Source organism: Desmodus rotundus, chromosome 4 (assembly GCF_022682495.2).
Source record: "Desmodus rotundus isolate HL8 chromosome 4, HLdesRot8A.1, whole genome shotgun sequence".
Lineage (NCBI taxonomy): Eukaryota > Metazoa > Chordata > Mammalia > Chiroptera > Phyllostomidae > Desmodus > Desmodus rotundus.
This window is the reverse complement of record NC_071390.1, coordinates 31,166,016-31,179,029: the sequence shown is the minus strand read 5'-3', so window position 1 is coordinate 31,179,029 and position 13,014 is coordinate 31,166,016.

Genomic DNA, 13,014 nt, shown 5'->3' with positions numbered 1-13,014 from the left:
GTTATTACAAATAGGGTAGATCCGATGCAGCCCAGGCAGTGTGCTGCCAACGCATGCTCTGAAACGCTGTGTCACACAGCCTCTGGACCAAATTGATCTCACTCATTCAACCACGTTAATGGAGCACCTATCATGTGTCCTAGAATACGGCAATAAATAAAATAGACTAAATCTTTATCTTCCTACTACTAATATATTAGTGGGAAGAGGCAGAGAAAACACTAAGTATTTAAAAGTAAAATACAAAGTCTGTTAGATAATGGTAATGCTATGGGGAGAAAAATAAATCAGGGAAAGATATTAAGGGACATCAGAAAGGTACACAACGATTTTACGTAGGGAGTAGCACCAGCCACTCTCTAAGTAACAGAATGTAGGAGGTCAGGGAGTGAGTCATGTGCACGGCATATCTGGAAGACTGATGTTCCAGGAAGAAGGATTGGAAAGTGAGAAAGGTTTGAGGCTGAGAATGGAAGTAAGGCTATTCACTGTGTAGGTGAATCAGATTGAGAATGAGAGACAGAGAGAGAAATGAGACTGGGAGAGAAGTTTAGGAGGGCAGACTGCTCAGGGATTTGGCTGTTGTAAGGATTTCAGCTTTCACTTTACGTGAAAGAGGAAATTACAAAAGAATTTTGAATAGAGGAGTTACATGATCTGACCTATTGACCCTCTACAGAATCAGGAGTGATGTGATTCTGTTAACAGGATCCCTCTCGTTGCTGAAGGGAACAGGGCTAGTGCAGAGAAACCAGTTAGAGGGCTCTTGTACTTACCCATTTGACAGATAATAGTGGCCTAGATGAGGGGGTATGGCTACTTGGGGAGTTAATAACAAAGATTAAGCTCTCTGTGTATTTTAAATATATTTTGGAGGTGATCTCAACAGGATTTGCTTCTGTATGCGGTGTGGGTGTAAGAGAAAGAGAGAGTCAAAGATGATGGCAAGATCTGTGGCCTGAGCACCTGGAGTAATGGGATGTCATTATCCAAGACAAAGAAAACTATGAGAAGAGATGATGTGACTGGGGAGAGCAGGAGCTCAGTTTTGGACCTGCTGAATGTTAGGTGCCTAACAGAGATTCAAATGGAGGGGTTGTACTGTCAATGATAATAAAAATTTGGAGTTTGTGGGAGAGGACTGGACTGAAGATACAAAATATGAGTCATCAGTACATGAGACAGCATGCAATAATAACCAAAGGAGAAGTGTGGACAGAAAAGAGGAGGAGTCCAAGGACTAAGCCCTGGGCCACTCTTAGTTTAGAAGATGAGGAGGAAACAGGACAAGAAACTGGGAAATAATAATGACTGGTGTCAGGAAAACCAGGAGTTTCTGGTATTCTGAAGTCAAGGGGAGAAGGTGTTTTGAGAAAGAGAATGTGGCCAACTGTGGATGAGGCTATTGTTAAGCCGTGTGTAACAAAGTCTGAAATCTGACCATTTTGTTGGGCAGCCCCAAAGTTACAGGAGACTTTCATAACTGCAACTTTGAGGGAGTGGATGAGGTGAAAGCAAGTGAGTTCAAAAGAGCATGAGAGAAAGCTTTAAAGGAAAGAAGTAGGGTGGAAGGAGGAGCAAATGAGGCATCATGTGGGAGAAATAAGAGCATGTTTCTCTGCTGATCTTCACTCTCAGCTGATTACTTTATCTCCTACTATAATTCTGAGCCATCAGAATGTCCGTACATAGACACATACGCAGGAAACTGGGTGAAATTGTTGGTGGGAGCCTGTGAAAGTTCTCTTCTTACTGCTGGTTTCTCCTAAAGTATGGATCTCACCTGTAGAATTTTATCTTATTTTTTTAAAGATTTAATTTTATTTATTTTTAGAGAGAGGAGAAGGGAGGCAGAAAGAAAGGGAAACATCAGTGTGTGGTTGCTTCTCTCACACCCCCTACTGGGGACCTGGCCTGCAACCCAGGCATGTGCTCTGACTGGAATCAAACCAGTGACCTTTTGCTTCACAGTCCAACACTCAATCCACTGAGCCAAACCAGCCAGGGATTTTCCTCTTTGAGGAAAAACACATTTTTCCTCAAAGAGAATCAGGCTGTACATTATATAGGTGAGACTGTTGTATAAATCTGAAAGCTTTTTTTTCCAGGCCATTTTTGAGCATCCTCTATATGCCATTATTAAGAGTGAAAAATGATCATCCAGTGTATTTCAACAGTATGGAATTTAACTTAAAAACTGTTTGATTACATCCTAGCCTACTAATATGCTACTGTTTACAAAACCAATTAATTACAGAGTAAGCTGAATATATTTACTACATGTGGGTATTTGAATTATCTTGGCTACCTGTTTGTCAAGCATTTACTTATTTGCCAAGTGTCCTGGTAAATACTTTACATGAGTATTCACCTTGTATTGTCCCTATACAACTAATGAAGCACTTATTATTATCCCCAGGTTTCAGCTGAGGAAACTGAGTCTCTTAGAGTTTAGGTGACTTGTCCAAGGTCACAAAGCTTATAAACCACAGAACCCGTATTCAAATCCTATTTAGTTGGATTGCAAACTAATGCTTTTGACCTTTCTGCTTATATAGTCTACTCACTTTAAAAGTTATCTCATTTGACAAAATGAATTTAAATACATCAAATCTTATGTATAGTATAAAAACTTCTTTGTCCTAAAGTTGCCCTATTTCTAAAGTAAGATAAAAGAGTTTATTATAACTTTTTTAAACTTTATATACTTTATACTTTATTATATACTTTATAAACTTTATATACTTTATTATATTTTATTATAACTTTCATAAACTTTTTGAAACCTCATGTCTGCATGGCGAATCTAAGAAAATAAAACAAATGTTGAAAAATACTAAAATCTGATTACTTGAACAAGCAGAGATGGTCAATCTCTCAGGTTTCCTCTGATGGCAGTCCTATAAAACCCAAAATAATGTCACAGCTGTAACTTTCACGCACACTTCCTCCACTCCTTGTTCTGTTTCAGGTTTCATTACCTTTTTTACTAACCCCACACTGGCTAAAACAATCATAGCCTTTAATGCACTGGCTCCGGTTGGTAGGGTGCCATAAAAGGCCTATTAAGAGGAATTTCAGAGACTCCTGTTTTCTACCTCAAGGTTTGTGATTTTTTTAAACACCTGGTGAATAATCGTGTTTATGTCCAGAATGGAAATGTACACATGTACTGTACTATTCCTTGAAAAGCACTGACTATGTTTGAATCCCCACTACGGGCTGTGAGATCCTTGTGTGTGTCTTTGTTCTCAATTACCTTGTGTGGCAATGCCTCCATAGCTGTTTCATTTACCAAACACTCCACACAGCTATTAAGACTGTGATTCCGCCCCTGAAGCAGCGACAGGAAATAAAAACAATACAAAATAGTCCAAAAGAACTGAAACTGACTGGGCCAAGAAAACTAGGAAGAGGAAGAATAAGTTAGAAAGGGGAGGGAAGGAAGGTGGAAGGGAGGAGAAAATAAGGGAGGAGAGGAAAGGAATGGAAGCAAAAAGGAGGAGAAAAACAGTGGTTGAGTGAAGCCTGGACTTTGAGACCCCTCTTCAAATACTCTTGGCTTTCTAAGCCTTTTTGTAAGAGCTCCTTTCTCTTTAAATAGGGATTTCAAGGGCAGTAGCATAGATTTCAAAACCATGAATATTAAGTAGGCATATATGGCAGGGAATTAATAATATTTATTTTTTCCAAAGCTTAATCACCTATTTCTGTCACCCACCAAAACCAACACAGTTTCTTTTAACGGAATAGTTTATCCTTAACCTACACAATGTAATGATGCCATTTCCTTGTCTGATTTTGTACTATTCACTTCCTTTCACTCTTAATAATTAACATGTGTGGCTAACACCTAAGAAACTTTACTTAGCATCAAAGATTTTATTCAAAATGTCAGATTGTGTGATGATCCTGGCTACATTGATGCAAAACTTGTTTATTTCCTACTGATACTACATTTTCTCATAATTTACTCTCTCAAAATCATTTTTCTTTCACTTAGTCATCTAATATTCATTTTTCCTTTCTTGTATAGTCAAAATCTCTTTAGACCTTTATTAATATTTGCTTTTTTGCTGTTGATAGTGTGATTGAGGATGGGGATCATTACTGTGGGCGATGGTTTTGTTTCCTGGGTTATTTTGTTTTGTTCTCACAGCTCCATACAATAGCATACAAGATGTAGTGGGCAGAGTGGCTCTCAGCCAGCCAGCCAGCCAGAGGGAAGAACCCACCAAAGAATGACTGAACAACAACCAAAACCCAATTACAATGAGAGAACCCACATAAACAGTATAAAGGGCATCCCAAGAGCATCCAGCTCAGGAGATCAAGGAGACTGTACCACTGAGTCCCGCAGGTCTCCTACCACAGAAGTCTACCCCACGAACACAGGGAGACAAGTCAGATGAATCAAATATGCAGAAACAAACAAGAGACACCTAAAAAGGGGATACAAAGAAATACTCCTTAATTGAAAGGAAAGGAGGAATCCCCAGAAAGAGGGATAAATGAAAATGAGGTAAGCAATGTATTAGATATTGAGTTCAAAATAATAGTTATAAAGATGCTCCAGTTGCTCTGTAAAGATGACAAGGAACTCTATGGAAACTACAAGGAACTTACTGGGAACTACATCTGCATGAAAAAGAACATAGAAACTATCATTAAGAGCCAGGAGGAAATGAAGAATACAACACCTAAAATGAAGAATACACTAGAAAGAATTAAAGGCAGGCTAAATGAAGCAGAAGATCCAATCAGAGAGCTTGAGGACAATGTAGAAAAAATCTCTCAGAAAGAGAAACAAAATGAAAAAAGACTCAAAAAGAATGACAAGGGTTTAAGGGAGTTGGAGGACAACATGAAATATAATAATATTCATATCATAAGGATACCAGAAAGAGAAGAAGAAGAACAAGGCATAGAAAACCTGTCTGAAAAAGTAATGATGGAAAACTTCCCTAATTTGATGAAAGAAAAAGTCACACAAATCCAGGAAACACAGAGAGTCCCAATCAAGAGGAACCCAAAGAGGCACACTTCAAGACACATCATAATTAAAATGGCAAAGTTTAAAGACAAAGAGAGAATCTTAAGGCAGCAAGGGAGAAACAGGAAGTAACATACAAGGGAGCCCCAATAAAGCTAGCAGTTGACTTCTCAATGGAAACGCTCTAAGCCAGAAGAAAATGGCAAGAAAAATTCCAAGTAATGAAAACCAAGGACCTGCAACCAAGACTACTCTACCCAGCAAGACTCATAATTAAAATGGAAGGTGAAATAAGGAGTTTCCCAGGAAAAAAAAAGAAAGGCTAAAAGAATGCCTCTCCACCAAACCAGCATTGAAAGAGGTGCTAACGGGACTGCTTTAAGAAGTTGAAGGCAAAGAGAGAGAGGATCACAGGTACAAAGGGAAAAAATGGCAATCAATAAGTACCTATCAATGATAACCTTAAGTGTAAATGGATTAAATGCTCCAATCAAAAGACATAGGGTAGTTGAATGAATAAGAAAACATGGTCTGCACATATGTTGTCTACAAGAAACTCACCTCAGAACAAGGTTTACACAGACTGAAAGTGAAGGGATGGGAAAAAAATTCCAGGCAAAATGACTTAAAAAAAAAAGCTGGAGTAGAAATACTTCTATCAGACAAAATAGACTTCAAAACAAAGGCCATAAAAATAGACAAAGAACGCCATCACATAACACTCAAGGGATAGTCCATCAAGAAGATATAACCCTTGTAAACATATATGCACCCAACATAGGAGCACCTAAATATATTAGGAAAATCTTGGATGACTTTAAGAAAGGTATCAACAGCAACACACTCATCATAGGGGATTTTAATATCCCATTGTCAACAATGGATAGAACTTCCAAGCAAAAAATCAACAAGGATATTGTGGCATTGAGCAACACTCTAGATCAAGTGGTATATACAGAACTTTTCACTCCAAAGAAGGAAAATATACATTCTTTTCAAATGCATATGGAACATTTTCAAAGATAGGCCACATGGTAAGACACAAAACAAACCTCAACAACTTCAAGAAAATTGAAATCATATCAAGCAATTCTTGGATCACAATGACTTGAAACTAGAAACCAACCTCAAGGACAAATACTCAAAAACATTCAAATATATGGTGACTGAATAACATGCTATTAAATAATGAATGGGTTAACAATGAGATCAAGGAAAAAATCAATTTTAGTACAACAACAATAAAATATCAGAAACAGAAACTAGGAAAAAATCCCATTTACTATAGCAACAAGAAAAATAAAGTACCTAGGAATAAACTTAACCAAGGAGGTAAAAGACCTGTACCTGGAAAACTACAGAACACTGAAGAAATTAAGGAAGATACAAAAAAATGGAAGCATATACTGTATTCATGGATTGGGAGAATCAACATCATTAAAATGTGCATATTACCCAAAGTAATCTATAGATTCAATGCAACCCTTACTAATGTACCAATGGCATATTTCACAGATTTAGAACAAATATTTCAAAAACTTATATGGAACAAAAAATGACACCAAATAGCCTCAGCAATCTTGAGAAAGAAGAATAAAGTAGGAGGGATCACAATACCTGACATCAAACTGTACTAAAAGGCCACTGTAATCAAAACAGTCTGGTACTGGCATAAGAACAGACACATAGATCAATGAAACAGAATAGAGAGCCCAGAAATAAGCCCATGTCTCTGTGGTCAATTAATATTTGATAAAGGGGGCAGAGGCATAAAATGGAGTAAAAATAGCCTCTTCAATAAGTGGTGTTGGGAGAACTGGACAGGTACATGCAAAAAAATGAGACTAGACCACCAACTTACAACATACACCAGAATAAACTCAAAATGGATAAAAGACTTAAATATAAGTCGTGATGCCATAAAAGTCCTGGAGGAGAACATAGGCAGTAAAATTTCAGATATCCCACATAGCAATATTTTTGCTGAGATATCTCTTAGGGCAAAGAAAATAAAAGAAAAAATAAAGAAATGGGACTACATCAAATTAAAAAGCTTCTGCATGGCTAAAGAAAATATCAGCAAAATGAAAAGGAAACTGACCATATGAGAAAACATATTTGCCAATGATACCTTGGACAAGGGTTTGATCTCCAAAATATATAAAGAACTCACACAACTCCACACCAGGAAGACAAACAATCCAGTTTTAAAAATGGGCAAAGGACCTGAATACACACTTCTCCATGGAGAACATACAAATGGCCCATAGTTAGAAGAAAGGATGCTCAACATCACTAACCATCACAGAGATGCAAATTAAAACAACAATGAGATACCACCTCACACTGGTCAGAATGGTTATCATTAATATATCGACAAACAAGGGCTGGCAAGGATATAGAGAAAAGGGAACCCTAGTGCACTATTGGTGGGAATACAGATGGTGCAGCCACTGTGGAAAACAGTATAGAGTTTCCTCAAAAAAACTAAAAATGGAACTGTCTTTTGACCCAGTGATTCCATTGCTGGTATTATACCCTAAGAATCCTGAATCACCAATTCAAAAAAACGTATGCACCCAAACGTTCATAGCAGCATTATTTACAATAGCCAAGTGCTGGAAACAGCCGAAGTGCCCATCAGTAAATGAGTGGATAAAAAACTATGGTACATTTACACAATGGAATACTATGAGCAGAAAGAAAGAAGGAACTCCTACCCTTTGCAACAGCATGGATGGAACTAGAGAGTATTATACTAAGTGAAATAAGCCAGGCGGTGAAAGACAAATACCATATGATCTCACCTACGAGATGAACCTAATAAACAGAACAAACAAACAAAATATAATCAGAGGCATAGAAACAAGGAACAGACTGACTGTGACCAGAGGGGATGGGGTGGGAGATAAGTGTGGAAAAAAAGGGGAGGGACTGGTTAAGGAATATGTATGACTGACCCATGAACATGGACAAAAGGGTGGGGATTGAATGTGGGATTGGGGAGTCGGCTGGGGAGTGGGCTGGGCGGTGAAGAGCAAAGGGGGGAAATTGAGACAACTATAATAGAAAAACAATGCAGTATTTCATTAAAAAATTTGAAGTAAAAATTGAGTTTAAAATGACCTATTTCAGATTACATACAGGTCCAGAAAACTATGCCATTATTATAGAAATATGCTTTGTAGCTATTTCAAAATTGCTGGAAATCTATCAGCATTTTGTTTTTTATGGCTCTAAAATTTAACTGTTCTATTAAATTAACTTTATCAGTAGCTGAACATATACATATACCTTATTCTTTTTTAAAAAAGATTTTATTTATTTATTTTTAGACAGAGGTGAAGGGAGGGGGAAAGAGAAGGAGAGAAACATCAATGTGCAGTTGCCTCCTGTGAACCCCCGAACTAGGGACCTGGCCCCCAACACAACCATATGTACTGGCTGGGAATCGAACCAGTGACCCTTTGGTTCACAGGCTGGTGCTCAGTCCACTGAGCCACATCAGCCAGGGCATATAGCTAATTCTTATTAGAAAAACACTTATTGTTATTTTAAAAATATATGTTCATATTCACAATTGATATTAAAAAAATTTATAGAAATTATGCAGTTACCCAAATTTGCCACTAGAGGGTAGACTTGGAAATTTGCCTAAATTTTCCCTTTTAATCTAGGGTTTTTACCTACTCTATCAATAGATGGTGCTTGTGCTCATTTTACTTAGCATGTTAAGCCCCTCTATTAAAAATTGTGAAGATTTTATCTTTAAAAATGTAATTAAGTCTTAAAGAAGTTCACAAATGAAAAGTAGGGGAAACCAGCACTGCTACGTACTTTAATATGGCATCAGAATTCCTACAAAAATACTACAAAATCACTAACATTATAATAATTTTACGAAGAAAGGATGCTTAATATATACCGTGTGTGCAAAATCTAATGGCAAACGTTGGAACCAGGATTTGAATTCAGCTCTGCCTGACCCCAAAATCCAAGTTTGTCCACTATTTCACACCAACATATTAAGTCCTAATACCATTAATAAATCTTTCACACGATCCCATGCTACATAAAACATTTTTACCTTTGGTTCCACTCTTACCTCTTTGTTTTGTATAGTGTGTATGTGTGATGTGTTTTTATCACTGCTCCCACATTTGTGAGCTCTGTAAATTCAAGGAACACATATTACTCCTCAAATAGTCTCTATTGCATGGCACAAACAGACTCATAGGAGCTCCTATTTAATTATTGAAGCTTATTATTATGTGCCTCTATAGTTAATATTTTTACTAATTTTTATTTTAAAACTAGTTTAATGATTATTTATTTTTCTCTGTTCGGCTAATCTGTCCATTTCTTTAATGTGCCAGATTCTCTTACAATCACAGGTAAACAACAGGCATATTTAGGATTAGCTTAATCATATATTACAAAATATATTCTTAAACTTAATACAAAACTTATAATTCCCTGAGTTTGATTTCCTGAAACAACTTATTAGTAATTTCTTTTTAAAACATTTATTTTTGATGTTTTCAAACAAAACATTGAGAAAATAGAATAGCCCCCAAATATCTATCCTCAATAATTGTTAGTTTTTGGGCAATTGTTTTACATCTATAGCCCACTACTGATGTGGACCCCAGCCCACGGGATCCATGTGTTGTGGCTGCAATGGACAAATTCACACAGGCTACAGAAATCCTGTGGAGAAAAAGGGACGGCATGGCCGCTGTCTGGGAGAGAGGGCGAGAGGGCAATACAGCCAGCACCCCTGCCTGGACAGGCTTTTATTGCTTTTCTGGGCAAATTACATCAAGGATGGTCCTCATTTACTGTGCACAGGTTCACCACAGGTGATTGATTACCTTTTACAGGTAACAAAGGAAAGAATGTTGCTAATTACTTCAAGAAAAGGATGTTACAGATCAAGGCAAAAAGTGGTTGAACTGGTTACACTCCATACTTGGGAGGTTTAGCACAGACTTTAGGAAGTTAAAGATTTGCTTCCTCAGTAAACATTTGCTTCCTCAATTCAGGGTGAGGGAGTTTGAGCAAAAGCAAGTCTCATAGCAGCCTAGGTCTGCTATGCAATGCGGACCAGACAATGCAGGTCTGATTCCCCATGGGAGAACCTGTCTGTGGGCATGGGTCCTTGTGTGCCAGACCTCTCACCCCACTGGCTTTTCCAAGTGGGGGCTGGGCTACACTTCCCACATGTGGAACAGTTCCCTTATACATTACAACCAGCACAAACTGTTCTAAAGCACACTTCTAGATATCATATCATTTCATATAGAAATACTTTATTATATAGCTTTAAAACATAAGAAAATTTAAAAATATGACCACAATATAAATACCATGCCTAAAAAACAAACAAATCAAAAATTCCTTAATGCTATCAAATATCCAAGCAATGTTTGCATTTCCATTATTGTCTCATAAACAATGTTTGTCTAAATCAGGACATAAACACACCCATACATTACATTAGGTTTATAGGTATCTTAATATCTGTCTATACCAGTCCTTTCTTCCTGTTTTCTTATTTCTTTGTTGCCATATATTTATAGATGATATTCTCCAATCTCAAGATAATGTAATTCATCTTTGAGAATACTATATATTGATTTTTTTGCCAAGTGCAATCTTTCTCTATTGCAATATGATATACCCAATTAATATCCCCATTTTAGCTTTTAATAATTATCTACTTTCTAATGTGGCCACATTAAACTCAACTTACACAAATAATATACTACTAATAAAATTTCACTCCAGAGTCCCTTTATCCCATCACCTCCTCCCATACAACATAAACTCTATAAGGCTCTGATCCTCAACATCACGTCGCAGCCAAATATCCGAGCCTTAGTTTCGCGACTCCGTATCTCCTGATCTAATCTAACATCAGGAGCCTCTCACAATTTCTAGCTTTTTATTTAACCAACAGAGGGCTTAATTCTTAAATCAGAATCAAGTTTATTTCTGAGTTTCTCTTGAAACACTCTTTTTCCATCATGACATGACAGGCCTATAATATTAATAATTAATAATGATATTAATAATAATGAATTTCTACCCTCATGTCAAAGTATCAGGGTATTCTTTCAAGAATAATTATTATGCAATGGGGAGATTTTTCCTCCTGGACTTGTTTGGTTACCCTTTTTGTTTCTGTCAAGTGTTGATTTTATTTACATGACCTCTAAATGAGCTAACTTTACTCATTAACAATTAATAGCTCTTTCTGGAATCTCTGTTATATCCTGTGAATAAACAGCACGGTGGAATCAGAAAGACAAATCTGTCTGGAGGAGCTCTGATCATCAGAGACACAGTAAGGAAGTTGTCACTTGTTCTATGAGAAAATACCAGCACAAAGTTGCTCCTGTGTTTTTCCAAGTTATTAAGGTACATGTCCTCATTCAAAAGTATCTGCTGGGCCCTTGTTGCAAATGATCCGCAATATTACTCTTCCTGTATTGAAAGCTGAACCCAATGCATAGAACAATTAGGGAATATATTTTGGCTGAACACTGGGCAGTTAATTTAGATAACTGTGCATTCAATATGAAGTAGCTAAGATGGTAAAAAATAAGAAATAGCACAGCCAAACATGAGCTTTTAATAAAAGAATCTTGACCCTTAAAAGAGTTTAAAATACTCACTAATCTAATCTTGGTTATAACTTACGATATTATCTTTATAATACATTTATATTATATATCATGTTTTGCTACTTTGCAATTGTTTTGGCCTATCTGTTCTATTTTGTAGATCTGTGGTCAATCCTTGTACTATGCCACACTTTTTAACTTTTAATAACCTTAAAATTCACTTTAAATTATAGTTGGGTATGTCTCTTCCTGTTACTCTGACTTGAATTCTTAAGTAAATTGTCTTGCCCTTTTATTCTTAGTAAAGTTTACATTTTTGGCAAGGTTTCAACAATTTCTCTGAGATTTTCATTAAAATTGCCTTAAACCTTTTCAATAATTCAAATTATATTTCAAGCAGAATCTTCTTATTCTAAACATTTTATGTTTGGACTTTTACTCAAGTTGTCTTCAATGTACCTTAGTATAATTGCATAGTTTCCTATGTTTAGGTCTCTTTCACTTTTTATTCAAGTTATTTATAGAAATTTTATGACATTGTTGCTAGACTGTATCCTGGTATATATTATATATATATAATACATATATATATAAGTATTTATTGCTGGTATAGCAGCTAAAGAGTTAGAAAATCACTTGTGGGTTTTTTTCAAAGTATATTCACTTCATCCTAAGGGATTCTGATACGTGTTGTAGAATAGAGCCCCCTCCAACCTTACTTACGATTATGTATGTCATCCCTCAAGACTGGGGATGGGAGTGATGGTAAGTGGCCCTGAAGTAAAACAAAACTATTGGTTTGTTGTGGAGGTTTTCTTATTTGTTTGTTTTTGCATAAATCATTTTATTGTTTTTCTTATGACCTTGAGTTTTTCTTTTTGCATTGAGCTATTTGTTTTCTAAAATAAAACTCAAACATTTCCTTTAAGGCAAAAAGAAAAGTGCCTCTATTAATCACTCAGCAGTGATCTAACATGTGCGGAAAACCGTCCTGAATGCTTTGGGAAGGCACAGCCCTAAAGATTTGAACTTTACCTTTGGTCCGGCAAGTTTGGGTAGGAAGTGGCACTTGATAGTCAGTTCATTGAGATAAGCTGGAAACAGAAAACAGCAATAAAAATGTGTATTCATTAACCGTATTAATGGTCTGTCTTTCTGAATATAGGCATCATACAGGGAAAATATGATTGTTGAGGTAGAGTGTTGAAGCAGGTATAAACCTAAATTCTGAAAAAACAGTCAGACTTCAGTGTTTCTGCACATCTCTGCCCTTTTCTGTCTTCACAAATCGAGTGCACATGGAAATCTTATGTGGACCCAGGATGTGCAGATAAATCATTGTCCTGAGGTTGGGAGAGGTGGAGAGAGAAGCTTTATTATCTGATCTGCTCC